This window comes from Blennius ocellaris, assembly GCF_963422515.1.
Source record: "Blennius ocellaris genome assembly, contig: SUPER_13_unloc_1, whole genome shotgun sequence".
NCBI classification, from domain to species: Eukaryota; Metazoa; Chordata; class Actinopteri; order Blenniiformes; family Blenniidae; genus Blennius; species Blennius ocellaris.
This window is the reverse complement of record NW_027662313.1, coordinates 1,044,176-1,060,968: the sequence shown is the minus strand read 5'-3', so window position 1 is coordinate 1,060,968 and position 16,793 is coordinate 1,044,176.

Sequence of the window (16,793 nt, the reverse complement as noted above, 5' to 3'; positions counted from 1 at the left end):
GCTTTATGTACTGAGCTGCGACACCAGGGGGGTTCAGGTTCAGCCCTACTGCTGTGTGTGTGTGTGTGTGTGGGGGGGGGGGGGTTCCTCCAGGCCTATTGTTTCCTCCCACAGTGTGTTTGAGGTCAGTTGATGACTGTAGACTGTCCAGGGCCAACCTGCCTTTATTGTCATCGGACATCAGATCCCACTGTTTAAAGTGATATTGAAGATGGATGGATGGATGGCAGAACCACAGCATCAGAGCCTTCAAGGCCTTCTCTGCAGGACTAAGAAAATGATCTACATCACAGATCTTGATTATATTTTGTCCATGAATGAATGACTTGAATGAATAATTCAACGAATAAATAAAAAATTATTCCAAATGGTCTGTCCGCTTCTCCTCATCACTTCTCCGCTGGCTACGTTGCTTCCAGACGCGTACTTCCACATTAAAGCATTTAACCAATCACATTTTAGCTAACATCTGTTGCCAGGCTAAAAAACCTGCCTGAGGCCTTCACATTCAGTTCATGACCGACATTAGTTTTACACTGCAGATGCCTGTCTGCAGTGTAAAACTAATGTCGGTCATGCTGCTGCTTCAACCAATCAGATTTTGATATTAGCGATCTTGGCCTTCTTGCAGGCCTCGTGTGACGTTGGTGTGTTCACGCCCTCTGATTGGATGGTCAGAGAGTTCACTCTCCAGCACTAGCTAGCTGCATCTGTAGCGAGCTGCATGAACAAATAATATAGTTGTGTTTATTTATTAGCGGTTTTGTCAACCTACAATTAAAGGGGAAGATAAATATAATTGCAGATTTATTGTGAAAACAATTTTGAGGATGGACTTTTCCAATTGAACACACCGCAGCACTTCAAGCGAAAATCCGGTGCAATTTACCTGCACTCACTACAAACACCATGGACACCATTCAGGATTATATTATTTGCCATTATTATTTTCAAGACCACGAAAAACTAACATTTATCACCCTCCTCGACCCTGCAGCAGCAGAAGAGACATGAACTTGGATTTTTTTTTCATTCATATTGTGGCGGTACTAGGATCCAGGCCTCTCACCCAAAGGGACTATGGGAAAAGGGGCGAGGTTTGAGCTCTCCGGTGCCGGGGCTTTTGTGGGCTGTTCCAGTAGAGTTCTGTGTTCGCTACAATAAAGACGTGTTCCAAGTTTCCAAGTATATATATATATATATATATATATACAGCCACACCATGGTCAGTGAGCCACAGGCTGAGCTCCACTGCCAAGGCCAGAATGATCCCCAGGACGATGCCCCCACCAGCAGACCAGACTGAACTCCAGATGGTGAGGGCCCCTGTGAGGAGACACTGGAGTACAATAAATAGGAGCCATTAAAATGGATCAATAAATGAAAGTAAAAGATAAGATAATAAAAAAATTTAATAATCAATAAATAAAAATAAGTAAATAAGAGCATATTAAATGAGTTCATAAATGAGATAAAGGATTAAGCTAAAACATTTCTAAAATATTTTTTTAATATGAACTGACGTTTTCAAGATTTCATTTGACTTTGTTCTGTGATACTTCATTTGGGAACCAGAACCGGCCAATTAGGTTTCTAGCAGAAAAATATGACAGAGCATCGTTAATATTTATAAAAGGTGGTTGCAATTAATTTATGCACTGAGAACTGAAATGGTGATACTGGAATTGTTAGTAACTAAAACTATCATCACACCTGAGAGTCTGAAGAGAAGGACAAGCACAAAGGATGTCAGAAGAATACAAATCACGTCTTTCATTTCAGGAAAGAATGAGCTTATTGTGCACTAATTGTTTGTAAAAACCCCTGAATCCATTTTTAAACTGCTACAGGTCATAAACCTGCTGTTAAAAAGATTTCAAAAACATTTTGTACACAAAAGCTGGATGGAAAATAAAGTAAAAAAAAACTAAATCAATGTAAATGAAATAGATGAAGTGTGGAACCTTAAGGTTCTTCATTGTGACACAACAAAGCAAAACACTTTCAAACTTTATCATACAAATAGTCAACCACACCAAACAACCACATTGTGACATTGTGATTGTCTCGACTCAAGTACATGCCAGGATCACAAGCAAAAGGCTGAAAAAGGCCTTGTCAAATAATCCAGGTTGCAGATTTCTCTAGGACTCACACTTGTTTAAGTGCTAGTTGTGTCCATATGACACTGTTTCAACATGCACCTGTTTTTAAACACACTGTGGATTAATCCGTCCCTCGTGCTCCGATGTTAGCGGACTTGTGTTTAATTGTGGGTTTGGCTGCCGGGGCTGGCTCTGAGCTCTGTGTGATGAGTGGGAGATAAACACTAGCACCCAGAGCTGCCATGATGAGTATCAGCTGGACAACACTACTCACACTAAACAAACACCAGTGCCTGTATTCACAAAGCATCCCAAGGCTAAAAGTAGCTCTTAATGGCATCACTCCTAAAAAATCTTAGAATTCTTCGAAATCTAAGATTTTTCTTAGAATTTTTCCTGACTAAGATAAGGAAGCATCTTAAGAAAGAAGGAAATATGTTCTCCGTTTGTTAAACAATGATTTAATGACATGCTACCGGCTAGATCATGCTGGAATTATGTTTGTTGTCGACCTCATCCGAGGGGAGCTTACTTCACAGACACAGCGAAGCAAGGCAATAACGCCCGAGATGAAGATGATCACAACACTGATCACTGTCTCCAAGTGAGCTGCAGCAGAACAGTGACACCTGTCTGCAGGTGAGCTGCAGCAGAACAGTGACACCTGTCTGCAGGTGAGCTGCAGCAGAACAGTGACACCTGTCTGCAGGTGAGCTGCAGCAGAACAGTGACACCTGTCTACAGGTGAGCTGCAGCAGAACAGTGACACCTGTCTACAGGTGAGCTGCAGCAGAACAGTGACACCTGTCTACAGGTGAGCTGCAGCAGAACAGTGACACCTGTCTACAGGTGAGCTGCAGCAGAACAGTGACACCTGTCTACAGGTGAGCTGCAGTGTAGCAGTGATGACTTGGTCTGTCCCAACCTTCCATCAGCAGACTGTTAGCCTGAGTGTTACGGTTCTTTCACAGCCTTACATTGGTGGTAAATCACTGGCATTGATGGCAGCTGCATCTACATCCACCATTCATATCATTATAACACACTAAGTGGTAAGAATAACCAGTGCGGACAGAAAACATAATAATCAAATCAATATAATAATTGGCATGTGAACGAATTAAGTTAAATCTTTTTTAAGCTGTGTACAATGTAATTCAAGTTTTTTGAGTTTCATAAAATAGACAGAATTTATTTTTTCATAATTACACATTTTTAATACAGCCCAAGACATTTGATGGTTAATTTTACTCTCCATTCATTACTGCTCGTATTCATGAAGTGTCTCAGAGTCCTTTCAGCAAGCTCCTATCTTAGCCTAAAAGTTCCTAGCAAGGTATATTAGCTTAAAAGTGATTCAGGAAGTGTCAAAAAGCAACTCTTAGTAAAGAGTTGTCAGCAACTTTTATCTTCGTGAGGATGTGTGCTTGACCCCGTTGCTATGTATGATGCAGTCTGCTGAAAGCTGTGATTGGTTGTTAGTGTCAGGGTTTGTGAACTCAATTGCACGACAGACAAGAAGCTCGGTTCAACAGTGTTTTATTCTCACAAAAAACACAGCCGCAGCAAAGTCAGGCAGTCTAGGGTCAAAACCTGAGCGGGCAATGGAGGCGGAAATCCAGGAGGCGAGGTCGGGCAGGCAGGAGGGCAAAACCAGAGCAGGCCATTGAGGAGGAAATCCAGGAGGCGAGGTCGGGCAGGCAGAAGGTTGAAAACACACAAAGGCAACACGGGGAAAAAGGCGTGTACGAATGGTGTGAGAACTCAGACGAACTGGCAACCAGAGCTACAAGAGAGGGGAACTAAATACACACACTAATGACAATGACAAACAGCTGTGATCAGGAGGAGGAAGTAGGAGAGCACAGGGGGCGGAGCTAAGGGGAACACAGGAGGGGAGGAGAGAAAGCAGGATCATGACCGTGCGAGAGAGGAAGACAGAAAAACGTGCTCCGAGTAATGAATGTACACAGTTTAAAAATGACTGAACTTACTTCATTCACTTGCCGATTATTACATTGATTTGATTATTGTTGTCTTTTCTGTCCACGCTGGTTATTTTTATCACTATGTAATGTATTACATAGTGGTAAATACAGTGGTACATATATTAATGTATAGTGGTATACATTAATCTATTATAATGATAAACTTCTGGACGCGGACGCTGCCGTCATCAATCCCGGTGATTTACCATCAATGTGGGGCTGCTACAGCTCACCTGTAGATGGGGATCACAGTGTTGCTCCATCACCATGCCAGCTATATATGTCCTGTCTGTGTGTTGGTCTGTTAGTCATCGATGTCTCATCCGTCCTGTCCAGTGTGTTGGAGTACAAGTCTGCTGCTCCTCAGGTCGAGGAGCAACCTGCAACTCGTCGGTCTGTTCAGTCATTGTAAATAAAAGACTTGATTGAACTCAGCCTGCCTCCAGAGTCCTGCACTTGGGTCCTGTCCGTTACCTGTGACACAATTTCTATCATCTTGTCTGTTTAATAAACTTTTAGGCTTCTTAAAAGTCCTTCCCACTACTTATAGTGGTTTTCCACCTCAGGAGCTCTGTTAGGGCTCAAGATGCTTCCTTATCTTATTAACTCATTCAGTGCCAGCCCTTTTCAAATTTGGCACGTCCCAGTGCCAGGGTTTTTTCAACATTTCAGCGTTTTCTCAAAGCCCATAGAAAATTTTGTTCTGTGTAAATCTTGTCAAGAAACATACCAAATGAAAATTCAGACTTTCCTTTATCATCAGAAAAAAATCTGTTTGTTTGTACCTGTTTCCATTCATTAGTAATGGCCTCCTGAACATGGGTGGGTATCACTGAAAATCCTGGTTTCTGACCAAAAAGCTGAGAAAAATGGCTTTTTGTGAAAAACAGCATTTCAAGCAGAAAATATCTTTGATCATAATTCTTTTTGCTTCAATGGCATCTCAAACACTTTGAGAAGTCTTCCCATTATATAATGAACCAAAATAACACGGACAACATTTTTTAAAGTTATACAAATACAACTTTATTGCAACCATGTAGAAGCATCAACAAGCATTGGAAAACGGTCATGTACATATGCATGTAAGAGGTAGCAGATACAAATAAACCATCAAATAAACATTTTGCAGGGATGCAGTAACGCAGATTGGCCAAAGGGGGGAGCTCACGGATTGAAGATTATAATCCGATTATAAATTCAGCATCATGCGGATATAATTGCATTTAGTGAATCAGAATCACTTTTAGAATAACTTTTATTGCCAGATCATGATAACACAACAAAAAAATGTATGCTTTCACCGCTAACACAAGAGGCAATCAGTGAACGCATCAGTCTCACCTGTAGAGCTATGCGCTGCTTTGGCGCGAGGCTGGGGCAACGGGCTTCTGCTACTCGCAGAAGAGGTCGGTATCCACTCGTCCCAAGAATCTGGGTCAGGCTCGCTGAACTCTGATTCATCAGGGATCGGTCTTCTCCCAGATCTTTGACTTCTCCCTCTGGTTTCGACGACTGTGATGGTCCCAGTCACCGGCTCGCTGAAGCTCGCTACGTCAGAGGAGTGGTCTCTGCCGGCGTCTTCTATAGCTGGTGCTGGTGCTGGGTCCTCTCAAAATGCTCTGCTGCAAAGTGAGTTGCTTGAACTGACCGGCTGGCCGATCGGTCTTGCTCCGCCGCTTTGACATGGCTTCTGAGACGGTACTCTGTTCTACATCCTTGCGATTACAACTCCAATTTTTGATACAAGCAAGATCACGTTAGTAGCCCCGCCCCCATGCAAAAAACGCCATTAACGCGTAAACGCGTCTTTGGCACTCAGCGGTTCTATTCGAAAAAACGCGTCTTTGGCACTCAGCGGTTCTATTCGAAAAAACGCGAAAACGCATCTTTGGCACTGAATGAGTTAAGGAATAATTCAAGGAAAAATCATACATTTTGAGGAATTCTAATATTTTTCTTAAGTGTGACGTCACTGTTGGAGCCAAATACTTTAATATTCAATATTTTTTGTTAACATTAATTCCTATATTTAATTTGATGGATGACAATTTATTTGTTTTGATTTATTAATCTGTGGACGCTAGTGAGATATTGGCAGCTCATTTTTGCACACCACCTCCTTTCTTGTACACAGGTGGCTGCAGCACCTGTGCTATTTAAGTGGTGATGGAATTTAGTGTGGGTATCCAGTCAGGTAAGCTCTGAACTGCACTGAAAGAGTCATTTGATCGCTACATCTGTCTGCCAATAACCCTTCACGGCGGTAAGAAACTTGTTTTAAATTTTAATTTGTTTGAAATTATTTAGAAAAAATTAAAGTAAACAAAATCGCTAAAGTGTCTACATTTCATTGGGCTGCGGGAATTCTTATGAGCGCGTCAAAACTCGGCATGAAGGATTGGTGACCACAAGAGCAAATCTAACATTTAAAACAAAAGGAAGATTGTGCTTTTATCGTTTAAAACTTAACTGCATGTCTCTCTGTGACAGTTAACAGTACTTTACTCCAAATTTCTACATTAATTGTCTTTCATGTTGCTTGTAGTGACAAAGGAGTATGACTAGTATTGCAGTGAGGTGAATTTAGATGTAAACCTATGAATGATTCTTTTCTATTGTATTTTGAAAACAAATGAGACCATTATTTTTGACAAAACAGATCCAAGTTTAACAGTACTTTAGTCAAAATGTGTACAGTAATTGTCTTTCATATTGCTTGTAGTACCAAAGGAGTATGCTTAGTATTTTACTGAGGTGAAATTAGGTATAAACCTATGTAGGCTTCTTTTTATTGCAATTTGAAAACAGGCGAGACAATTATTTTCGTTAATTTGTTAAAAAAAAGTTTAACAGTACTTTACTCCAAATTTCTACAGTAATTGTCTTTCGTATTGCTATTGCTTGTAGTAACAAAGGAGTATGCCTAGTATTGCACTGAGGTGAAATTAGGTATAAACCTATGAAGGATTCTGTGCTATGTTGAATGATGAAGCCAAGGAGAGGCTGAGAGACTGCTTCGAGACTACAATCTGGAATGTTTTCTCTCATGGTGATGACATCGACACCTACAATGACCATTCGATGGACTACATTAAATTCTGTGAGGGCAACGTCGCACAAACCCGCAAGGTGCGGTGCTTTGCCAACACCAAGCCATGGGTAACCCCTCGACTTCAAGTTGTGCTGAACAAGAAGAAGAGGGTGTTTGCTTCAGGGAACAGAGAGGAGCTGAAAGAGGTCCAGCGGGAGCTCAAGAAGGCGATCAGGGAGGCCAAGGAGGGACAAGAGGACGCTGGAGAAACAGCTGGGGCAGAGCCAGACGAGGGATGTGTGGATAGGCCTGAGAAACATCACAGGTCATGGACAAAGTGGAGCCAGGGTCACAGCAGGGGGCGACCAGCGATGGGCCACTGAACTGAACCAATACTTCAACCGGTTCGATGAAGACCATGGAGAGGCTGGTCCTCCGATACCTTCGCACGGCGGTGAGCTCTGCAATGGACCCGCTGCAGTTTCCCAAATATGGGGGTGGATGACGCCGTCATCTACCTGCATCACTGGGCGCTGACTCACCTGGAGGCACTGTGAGAGTCATGTTCTTTGACTTCTCCAGTGCTTTCAACACCATCCGACCGGCACTGCTGCGGAGGAAGATGGAGGGGGGGCACAGCTGGCTGCATGGACCACCGACTACCTCACCAACAGGCCGCAGTTTGTGAGGCTGCAGGACTGCAGGGCTGAGGTGGCCATCTGCAGCACCGGGGCGCCCCAGGGGATGGTGCTCTCACCGTTCCTTTTCTCCCTCTACACCTCGGACTTCACATACAGTTGTAGCTGGTGTAGCTGATGGAGTTCCATCAGCTGTCACCTCCAGAAGTTCTCTGACAACTGCACCATTGTTGGCTGTGTGTCTGATGGGGACGAACTGGAGTACGGGTCGGTCATCAGGGACTTCGTGGACTAGTGTGAGAGCAACTTCCTGTGCTTGAACACCGGAAAGACGAGGGAGCTGGTGATCGACTTCCGGAAAAAGACCCCACCACACCAACCGGTGAGCATCCAGGGCACGGACATCGTGCTGGTGGACAACTTCAAGTACCTGGGTGTTCACCTCAACAACAAACTGAACTGGACTACTCACATTGACGCCCTGTATAAGAAGGGCCAACGTCGCCTCCACCTCCTGAGGAGACTGAGGGTGTGCAGACCTCTACTCCGGACTTTCTGTGACTCTGTGGTGGTTCTGCCATCCACTACGCTGTGGTCTGTTGGGGAGCGGGCAGCACGGACCGGGACAGGAAGAGACTGAACAGGCTGGTCAGGAGGGCCGGCTCTGTCCTGGGCTGCTCGCTGGACTCGGTGGAGGAGGTGGGACAGAGGAGGACGTCAACCAGAATGTCCTCCATCATGGATGTTGGGATTTATGGTTGGTAATTAGCATAAATAATTACTGTAAGTAATGGATTACTGAAAGTAATAGATTACTGAAAGTAATTTAGGAAAAATTGGAATTACTAATGAAGTAAACGGTTAGTTACTCATCAGCAACTCCTAGAGTAATTGAGTAATTACTCAAAAGTTAATAAATTATCAAAAATAATTTATTAATAAAAATTATTAATTTGCATAAATTGGTTATTTATCAAATAATAATTAAATCGGGGCACCACCAGCTAAGCTGGAAATAGCTAATACCAAATTTCAGTCTCGTTTGTCAAAAAGGGTTATTTAAATAAAGTTAATATTTCTGTGTAAATATAACAATATTAAATAACAAGGAAGGTGTGAGCTTCGAGCACAGACTGTTACAAACCAGTGAATTGTCAACAATAAATACACAATGATAACCAAGAATCGATCAATTCAGTTAAAATGCGTTTATTAACAAAAAGTATTTATTCAAAAATAATTCATAAATAATTTATTAAAACAACACAATTAAGTAATAAACAATCAAACACGAAGATCTAATCTATTAAACAGCAAACACTATGTACAAAGAAAGAGGGTGTGTGTGTGTGTGTGTGAGTGTGTGTGAGTGTGTGGAAGCCTGAGTGGGGTGTAATGACCACGAACGTCCACCAGGTGGCGGCAGGCGTTGGAGGGTCAGTGTGTGTGGGTGTAATGACCTCGAACGGACACTAGATGGCGGCAGGCGTCTAGTTCGAGGTAGTAACCGGAACGACCACTAGGGGCGCGGCGGCGCACGGAGGGAGAATGCAATGACTCGACTTGTCCACCGAGTGGCGGTCTTTCAAGAGATTGCAATCACCAACGCGGCCACCAGAGGCGCTTGGCGCACTCTTTCTGGACAGCGTGACGTCACTGTGCTCGTGCACGGCTCGTGAGCCTGCTCGGAGCGCGCCTGGGGGCTCGTGGCTGAGAAATCCCAGGGACAGTGAACTACACACGGTCACAGAAGCGGGTGCAGCAGCGCGCGGCTGCTTTTACGCGATCGTTTATGAGGAGGAGAGGAAAAATGAAAAGGAGGGAGGGAGAAGGGCAGTGGACAGAATATGTTCAGCTCTGCACACTGTCTTGGACTACACAGTCTAGAAATGGTCTGTACAGGTTGAGAGAGCGAGCGAGAGAGAGAGAGAGAGAGAGAGAGAGAGAGAGAGAGAGAGAGAGAGAGAGGAGGTTCGCGTGGATGTAAATCCAACGCGCAGACACAGATTGGTTGGAAACAGGGATCGGCGTCCCTGACTTCAACACAATAATAAACACACAGCAATATTACAGTCACGTTATTCTCATTGCCTGCCCAGACTCTAAGCCTTACTCAGTTTGACGAGGGTGAACGTGCTGCCGGCGGCCGGTAAAGTGCGTTGATTTCCCGGCTGGAGCTTGTTTTTCTCTCTGGCGTCCCAGGTAAACAAGCTAAAATGGTCTGTGGACAGGAAAAGTCCACAGGATGATCCCAGGATGATCAAGCGCTTCTTTTGAGGAGGGGGGAGAAGAAGCGGCTTCAGGTCTGCATGCGGGAGGAGTGTGCGCTGGCAGCTGCACACTCGGACTCCGGTGAAGAAGAAAAAAAGGAAAAAGGGAAAAGTAGAAGTAGTTCCACGGTGGTTGTCGGCTCGTCCGGCCGGGTGTGGAACTCCGGCCCGGTCAGCGGGCACACGTGGCACTTCGTCTCCGTGCGAAACGGATGCGTCCGTCTTTACGCAGGTTTCAACATTGGAGAGGCAGAAATCACGTCCGCGGGGGTATTTTATACCTTTTGGCTGGTGTCGGGTTTCCAGTGGGCTCGGGGTCATGTGGACCAATCCTGACGGAGGGCCCGCCCTGGACATTCCAGCTGGTGAGGGAGCTCTCAGGCTCCCCCTGCCGTTGGCCTCTAGTATTGCACCTTGGAGGGGGGGTGATCCGGGGGGTGATCCGGGATCAATGGCGAACTTTTCCCATTCTGACCATGTGATCTCTTTGTTCTCAAAACGTGGTCTCCCCTCCCCCTTCCATGAGGTTGAGTGGCCCCCAACATGGACAACACACTGCACCCGACAGTGGAGGAGCTCAGCAGCTCCTTCAGCGGCAGGCTCCGACACCCGCAGTGTAAAACAGAACGCTACCGGAAGTCATTCATCCCAACAGCTGCTAGGATATTTAACAACTCACTGTAAATGTCCTACATTCTTCTCATGCACCGTTTACATCTGCACTGAGTACATCTCACTTTCTACCTCTCTACACTGTGTGCATATCAATTCTGTCAATTTGCTCCATTTTTAGAGGATTTCTTTTCTTACTGGATTGTTTTATTTTTACTTATTCTTTTTTTTGTGCTCTTTTTTGCTCTTGTTTACATATTTACATATGTTTACATATTTTAATTCTTTAATTTTATAATTTCTGCACCTTTTTACCTTGAGCCGTTGTAAGTTTGTGTTTCCCCCTGGGGAGGAATAAAGCTCTATTCTATTCTATTCTCTTCTATTCTACTATTGCGTTTTGAAAACTGGCAAGAGACCATTATTTTTAACCAACAGATCCAAGTTTAACAGTACTTAAGTCCACATTTTTACAGTAATTGCCTTTCATATTGCTTGTAGTAATAAAGGAGTATGTCTAGTATTGCACTGACGTGAATTTAGATGTAAACCTATGAAGGATTCTTTTTTATTGCATTTTGGAAAACAGGCGAGAGACCATTTTCGACCAACAGATCCAAGTTTAGCAGTATTTTAGTCCAAATTTCTACACTAATTTTCTTTCCTTTTGCTTGTAATAATAAAGAAGTATGTCTAGTATTGCAATGAGGTAAAATTAGGCATAAACCTATGAAGGATTCTTTTTTATTGAAATTTGAATACAGGCAAGAGACCATTATTTTGACCAACAGATCCAAGTTTAACAGTACTTTTCTCCAAATGTATACAGTAATTTTCGTTCATTTTGCTTTTAGTAACAAAGGAGTATGCCTAGTATTGCATTGAGGTGAATTTAGATGTAAACCTGTCAGGTTCAGGCTATAGACATTTATTAAATCTGCAAGAAATAACAAGACAACAAGGGTAAGTTTGTTTTGACTCGCGAGGAGAATGGATAGAGAGTGCTTCAGCCACAATCTCCAACCCATTCTGAACCCCTTCCTCTCTTTTTATTAGGGGTTCGAAGGTGGGGAGTGGAGGAAAGGTGAAAGAAAAGCACCGTAGTGGAAAATCACTAGACAAGCACAAGTCGGAACATTCAGTATGTGTGTGGCAGTTTCGACAGGACGTTGGTCTCCTGTTTATCAGTCTCGGTCAGCGTGTTCCTGCAAGTATTCAAAATACAAGATTAAACGGCAAAGACGCCGTGCTAATTGCACGGCGAATGAAATGCTTCAAATGATTTGGCATGAATGTGGATTAAGCATAAATATGGTAACTTTGTGAAATAATATTCCAACATTTCCCTCCTGTTTACCATACTTGTGCTTACATTCTCATAGTCACTTGTAATCAGCCACTTCGCTCCGTCGAATTTCAGCTGCAAGATCATTTTTGTAAGAACACAAACATTTACACTCAGAGTTCTTAATGTTTTACTGTTACTCGTAATCTTCAGGGTCTGGGAATAGGTCGGGCAAGGATGGAAAATCCTCATCCTCGCCAGTTTCAGAGTTATGATCAGCATTCCCCAACAACGGATTAGCCTGCGCCATGTCCTGAGAAAGAAATAAAATGTCAAAAGTGCCTCCTATCTAAGGCATCTGTTCCTGTCTCGACAATTATTTTCCCTAAAAATTTAAATGCAACCTAAGTATTTGTTTTTCCTAAGCAGTTATTGAAACTGAATTTATTAATATTAAACAATTGAAGTTGATCTTGTTGGCGGTGCAGTAACATCAGTTCAGGATCCACCTGCAACATCTCACATCAGATTAGACAGTCCGATAATTTTATTAATGATCAACCACCAAAGAAATACTGACTTTTTAAAGAAATGCTGACTTTAAACCTCATTATTGTGATCAGAATTTATTCTATGTGCTCCTTATTATTAAATGTGTCTTTTGAAGATTATCTTTTAACTCTCATCATGTTTTTTATTGCTTTTATATCTATTTATTGCCATTCCCCCTTTTATAATAGAAATAGAAAACATTAAATAATCTTTTACTTTTAATTCAACATTACTTTTAATTTAAAGTATTTTCCATTTATCTCCTATTTTATATCATTATATAACAACTATGAGCATCTCTGGTTGGATCACTGTGCTCCTCCTGTTCTCCTCTGTCAGCGTCTCTCATGAGAACTGTCCTGGACAAAACATCGTCTCGTGAGAAGGTCATGTTTCCACCTCATGCTCGTCGTCTGTGGTATTTCTGATGTCTCACAACAATCTCTGCAGAGAACCAGGGTCTGTCCTGAACTTCTTATCAGGCAGGTGGTGTTCCTGATGCAGGCCCGCCCCTCCCTACACGCAGAACACGCGCTGTGCGTAGGGCCCCGCGATCCATGGGGGGCCCCATTTTGCACAAGTGAATTGAATTTCCCTCGGGATCAATAAAGTATCATCATTCTCTGCAAATGCGCAAAGGATGTGCTGCATTTTGCCGAGAGGCGCGTAGAACACCGTCACCAAGTCAGCCCGAGGCCGGAGAGAGAGAGAGAGAGAGAGAGAGAGAGAGAGAGGGAGAGAGAGAGAGGGAGAGAGAGATGGCTTCCAAACGTCAATACAATAATAATAGTAATAATGATATTATTATTATGTTATTGGAAGGGGGCCCCCCAAAACAAAATCCTGCTTAGGGCCCCCACTTGGCCAGGGGTGGCCCTGTCCTGATGTCTAGTGTCTCTGCAGAGAACCAGGGTCTGTCCTGAACTTCTTATCAGGCAGGTGGTGTTCTCTTCATACCACAAACAACGTCAGAGTCTGTTGAGGGACTGGACAACGATGGTCAACAGGATAAGAGGCTGAGGTGACATTCCTACGATGCATCAAAAGGTTTAATTTTCATCATTTGAATTCAAAGGGAATGCTTTTGCCCGTCGCATTAGTTTGACTTTTAACAGGTAAAAAACCTAGTTAAGAAAAGACTAGTTATTTTCATATCTCCTGGTTGGTTCATTTATTGGTTTATTAACTTTGTTCATACACTTTTTCCTGTAGAAAGTTGAATCATTAAATTTGGAGTTTGAAAGTATTGCCCTGGTGGTGGTCTGTTTAAATTGCATCTGATGGTTTCTAATTTGGACTTTTAGTTCAGTTCTTTGATATAAATTGTTATGAGACCCACGGGATCTCTTTCTGAAACTTTTACTCCTATTTCCTAAGTATTAACTAAAACCTGTTCTGTTAGTTCTTTTTGGCTAACCCTGCTGGTTGGAAGTGATAGCTTTAATTTCATTTCATTTAATCAATTTATATTAACCATGTTTCTTTCATTTGTCTTATTTGTTGAATCAAATCTACATCAGTTAAAAACACTATTTTGGAATAAAGGCTTGGCTCTCATGCAAACTAAGCATGATCCTTTGTCTGAATTTTGTGAAGTTTTTTGCTGCTTGTTCTACCATTAACAACCAGTTATTTTTATTTCCTGAAATTCCTGTGGTAATTTTAAAGTAATCATCAGCTCCCGCATCCTGATCAATCGCCACTATCCCTGCATGTTTTGCTGCTGAGGTCATCCAAGCTTTGGTCTGTTTTTTAGTTTGTTTGGGGCAATTATAGTCGCATAGGTGTAGCTGGAAAGGCACATCTTTCCCTACTTTGTACTCCCATAAATAGAATCCCCAACATGTCACTGCATTTGCATCACTTGAATACGTGGGAGGGGCGAGCGTCCTGTTTTTTGTTAAGTCTACTGTTATGATTACTGCTGTGCCGGATGCGGTTGGTGCCTGAATCACGATGATTGACCGGTGATATTTTGCATAGTGTGTGAATTCGTACCTGTGTTCCCCTGAATTCCTGCATGTTCCTTTGATCTGGGAGAGGCAGAAAGAGAGCGTTAATTTCTTCAATAATGCATTTAATAATCACACAAACAAGAGATTACAAAAATGCATATCAGATTATACAATGCTACAAAATTCCATATATCAGAGATTACATTATATGAGCTCGGACCGTTCTTCCTTGCAGACCCAAGTATATAGGCTGAGTCTACAGTGAAGAAAGGTCCCGTTGCAACGCGTGGTTCATATTTATACATTTGCATACGACACCTCAACCTCACATTGGTCAGTTCCTCGTAATGTATGCGTTGCTATGGTGACGTTGCTATTCCTTTGTCTCCAAAACTGCTTTAACCTGGTTCTTCTCAGAGCTTGACGTTCTGTGGGACCAAAGTGACCTCTGACCTCTTATCTGTCCAATCTTACCTTGACCATAAAATGTACAGAGTGGGGCACTTAAGAGACGTCTGCCAGCCAACTTGGAATGTCCCTAAACATGATTTTATAGCTTTGTTTTTCCCAACTTTAGCAGTGGGAGAAATCCCAGCTGTGTAGGAAGATAACAATACAATGTGTTCAGTTGTCCCACAGAAATCAAATGTTGAATTTGTATATTCCTTCAATTCCCCCTTTTGACCTCTGACCCCAGAGGTCAATAATTAGCTCCAATGCACATTACACTATACGACACTCTTCGTATAATAGAGGTTATATGCAAGCAAAATGTTCAATGGCTGGATAGCTCAGGTGGCAAGGCAACGGACTGGTACACGGGAGACTCTGGTTCGATTCCCACTTGGGGCACTGAGCAATTAACAGCATCCAGTGTGGGTCCTTGGGCAAGACCGTTCACGCTACTGCATGGAGTCACGCAGAGCCACGCAGCAAACGTTTATTCTGTATACACTTGCTGTGTACATGATTGACAAAGTTGTCCAACTCTCTCTGGACCTATTTCAGCAAGACACTGCAGCTGGAACCACATCTGTAGATTTCAGCTACTAAACTGATCTGCCTACTTCATTCATGCAGTGACAATGTGTGGTGCATTAAGCAAAACAAACTACAAGAATGGAGAGTAACTGTAGTTACTTAAGCAGGAAAGGAGTAAATGTCCATGACAAACCTTCAAAAAGTACCTCTGACAACTTTAAAAGAATAAAACCATCCATGAATCAAGTCATTGTTCTTTATTTTGTACACAAGCACAGGTGACTTTGATAGAGAAAACTCATATGAGCAAGTGTGGAAAGGAAAAACTCCCTCTAACAGGAAGACACCTTTGGAGAAACCAGAGTCAGAGGTGGCATCTTTTCTGCTGAGCGGTTGGGGTGAGAGGACAGGAGAGAGGACAGAAGAGAGGACAGGTGAGAGGACAGGAGAGAGGACAGAAGAGAGGACAGGAGAGAGGACAGGAGAGAGGACAGAAGAGAGGACAGTAGAGAGGATAGGAGAGAGGACAGACAGATAGATAAGAGAGAGATCCACTCTGAAAGCTTCGCCTCCGTTCTACTTTTAGAAAACCTAGGAACCTCCAGTAAACCAGCACTCTGAGAACCAAAAGTAAAGGTAACGATTCCAATAGATAAGATGGTAATGAGCGGCAGCAGTGCAGCTACACTCTATCAGGTGAAAACAGGAAGTTATAAGATTACTACACCATCACCAGGTGAAAACAGACTCTTGTTCATCATGTACGGTTGGTTAGCCTGTGAGAGTGTGATATAACCATCACTTGGTATTGCTGCATCCAAGTGATGGCTTTCCTCTGCCCTTTATCAACCACCACGATGTCTGGTTGGTTCTCCATTACCATCCTGTCTGTCTGTATCTGGAAGTCCCACAGGATCTTGGCTCGGTCATTCTCCACCACCTTTGGGGGGTCTCCCACTGTGACCTTGGGGTTTCCAGCCCATACTCCGCACAGATGTTTCGGTACACTATGCCAGCCACTTGGTTATGGCGTTCCATGTATGCTTTCCCAGCCAGCATCTTGCACCCTGCAGTTCTGTGCTGGATTGTCTCAGGTGCCTCTTTGCATAGTCTACACCTTGGGTCTTGTCTGGTGTGGTAGATTTGGGCTTCTATGGCTCTGGTGCTCAGAGCCTGCTCCGGTGCAGCCAGGATGAGGGCCTCTGTGCTGTCCTGTAGGCCAGCCCCCTATAGTCATTGGTAGGACTTCTTGAGATCAGCCACTTCAGTTATGTTCCGGTGGTACATCCCATGTAGGGGCTTGTCCTCCCATGATGGTCCCTCTTCCAGCACCTCCTCATCTCGCCATTGTCTGAGACTTTCGTTGAGTATGT